The sequence below is a fragment of the Alligator sinensis genome, unplaced genomic scaffold, assembly GCF_000455745.1.
Source record: "Alligator sinensis unplaced genomic scaffold, ASM45574v1 scaffold1950_1, whole genome shotgun sequence".
Taxonomy (NCBI): Eukaryota; Metazoa; Chordata; order Crocodylia; family Alligatoridae; genus Alligator; species Alligator sinensis.
Window position 1 is genome coordinate 72740 of NW_005843422.1, and position 3281 is coordinate 76020.

At 48.9% G+C, this 3281-nt stretch overlaps 1 protein-coding gene across 1 annotated transcript in view; it reads left to right on the forward strand.

Annotated features, from left to right (window-relative positions):
• The window catches only part of GRK1 (G protein-coupled receptor kinase 1), an 18405-nt gene that overhangs the window by 7992 nt on the left and 7132 nt on the right, over positions 1 to 3281 (forward strand). The gene's annotated exons all lie outside the window — the stretch shown is intronic.

The window sequence follows — 3281 nt, forward strand, 5'->3', positions numbered from 1 at the left end:
GGGCCGAGGGGGGTGTGGAGGGGAAGGGGCTGTGGGTGTGGGAGGGGGGATGGATAGATGGAATCTATGTATGGTGATAGATGGAGGAGTGTGTGTGTGTGTGTGTGTGTGTGTACGTGTGTGTGTGTGCATGCATTTATGTGTGTTTGGATGGGGGTATGGATAGATGAAAGTAATTTGCATATGGTGATAGATGGAAGGAGGAGTGTGCATGTGCATATGTAAGTGCGTGTGTGCATGTGTGTGTGTGCATGAATGGGTGTATGTATGGATGAAAGGAAAAGTGACAGATGGATGGCGGGGTGCGTGCCTGTGCATGTGTGTGTGCATGTGTGTGCATGTGGCTAGATGGAAGGAGGGGTGGATAGAGAGGAGTACGTGAGGCTAGGTGGATGGACAGGTTGTTGCCATTGCTACTACCTGATTGGTAGGCACAAAACAGTCCTGAACTTTGATTGGCCAGTGCAGAGTGCTCGTCCCTCTCTGGTTGGTGCAACTGCCTGAGCTGGAAATCCACAGGGAAGGTCTTGCCATCATAGTGGGGTCTGGGAGTTGGACACCTGGGCAGGCATGTTTGTGGGTGTGTGATTATGTGTGACCGTGGGTGGGGGTGTGGGGAGGTGTTAGTGGGTGAGAGTGTGTGTGTGTATAAGTATGATTGTAAAGGTGGATGTGTGTCCATAGGTGTGTGTGTCTATTATTTTAATGGTGGTGGGGGTGATTGTAAAGGTAGGTGGGGGGGTATACCTGTGTGTGTCCCCATAGGTGTGTGTATGAGTATGATTGTAAAGGTGGGGGGGGTGCATGTCCATAGGCACGTGTGTCTGATTGTAAAAGTAGGTTTGTGTGAAAGTGTGTTGGGTGATTTTGTGTGTGTGTGGGTATGTTGGTAGACATGTACGTGTGTGGTTGTATTGATAATGATGTGTGTGCATCGGAGTGTGATTGTGAAGATAGCGGTGAGAGAGAGTATGTGTTGGTGTGTGATTGTGTGTGGATATGTGGGTGGGAATATGTGTGTGAGAGTGTGTAGATAAGGATGTGTGTATAAATGTGCACGGTGGGTGATTGTGTGTGAGTGGTTGTGTTGGCAGTGATGTGTGTGCACACCTGAGTGTGATTATAGAAGTGTGTGGGTGGGTGCGTGTGACAGAGTGTTGTGTGATTGTGTGTGTGTGGTTGTGTAGGTAAGGATGCAGGTATAGAGGTGCTTGTGTTCATATGCCAGGGTGGGGTGTATGTGAATAGAGGTGTGCCTGTGGGGGGGTCTGTGTGTGTGTGTGTGTGTGTGTGTGAGTTTGAGTGTAGGGGTTGTGTATGTATCATTGTGTGGGTTTGTCATACACTCATGTCCCTGTAGGTGTCCATGTGTGTATGCATCAGAGGTTGTATGGGACTGTGTGTGTTTGTCAGACTGTGTGTAGGAGTATGTGCATGCATGTGTGTGTAAGTTTCAGACTGTGTAGGGGTGTATGAATGTGAGACTGTGTGTGTAGGGGGGTATCAGACAATAGGTGCAACCTATTGTGGGCACACATACAACTGAACACCCACACCTACTACCTGCTATGTATGCAACTGGATACACACGTGCTATGTGCCATGCATGCCTACATACAAGCTCTCTCTCTCACACACCCACACACACCTGGCCAGGTATACAATCAGCCATACACACACCTCCAACTAAACAACCTGCCACACATGTGTGCAACTGGACATGCTCAATTTACACATGCACAAACTGGCCATGTACACAACCAGCCATACACATCCTATACCCACACAACCTGTTACACACATCTACAACGGGACCTGCACACAACCGGCCATGTACACCTGCAAACAACCTCCCCCCAACACATACACGTGTTCACCAACAGGCACACACAAACTAAGCACATTCATCTACATACACTCATCTACACATATGTACACAAAAAGAACACACTCATCTACAGACAGACACACACCCGACCCCACTTATCTACCCACACACACTTGCACTCATCTACACACAACCCCGAACAAACTAATCTACACATACACATAAACTGACGCACTAATCTACACACACACACTGAACTCATCTACACACACACATACACACTCCTCTACCTACACACACACTCATCTACATACACACACACTCTCATCTACACATACACACACAAACTGAACACACTCATCCTTGAACATGCTCATCCACACACATGAACCCAAACACATACCCACACTCATCTACACACATACATATCTGAACACTCTTATCTACACATACATACCTGTATATACTCATCTACATAAACACACATAAGCAGAACACAGAAATTTACACCCACCCACCCCTGAACACACTCATCTACACACAAATACACAAAGTGAACACACTTGTATACATACCTCTGAACACACTCCTACACACACCTGAACACACTCACCTACACATACACATACCTAAACACAGTCATTTGCACACACACAAACTGAATACACTCATGTACACATACACCCCCTTGGACACACTTATCTACATAAACACAAAATCTGAACACACTCATTTACACACATACATACACACATGCACACACCCTGAATACACTCTACATACAAACTGAACATGCTCATGTACACACACACACCTGAACACACTCATCTACATACACACATGAACTGAACATGCACATCTACACCCTCCCAAACACACTCATTTACACACACATTCAAACACACTCATCTATGTGCACACTCACACACACACACACACACACACACAACTGGATAAACATCCCCCTCACATCCTCGTGTACACACGTATCCCCAGTTAGGCCCACACCTGGGCATCGCCACGCACCTGGCCCCTCCCCTGCTGCTCTGGGATATTTCAGGCTGGGCAAAGCTGCTTGCAGATGTCAGGACCCATTAGTGTCACCCTCGGGGCAGGGGTGGGGATCAGCCCTGGGGCCACATGAGGATGCCTGGGTTCTTTCCAGTGTCATGGTAGAGTGTGGGAGACTTGCCCCCGCTGCGGGGAGAGGGGTGTTGGGGGTAGGACGTGGTGGGAAGGGGTGTGGGGGGGCGGTCTGTCTGTCTCTTTGTTCCTGTTCAGTCTCATCTGCCCTGACCCACACGCACGTGGCCACCCTCCGTCTGTCTGTCCTGGAACCTGCCCACTCATCCCCGTGTGCTCCTGTTGGGTCGCCTGTCCACCCACCCCCCTCACACAGACACCCCCCCCTTCTCCCTCATTCCACCTACCCACACACTCATCCATCCATCCA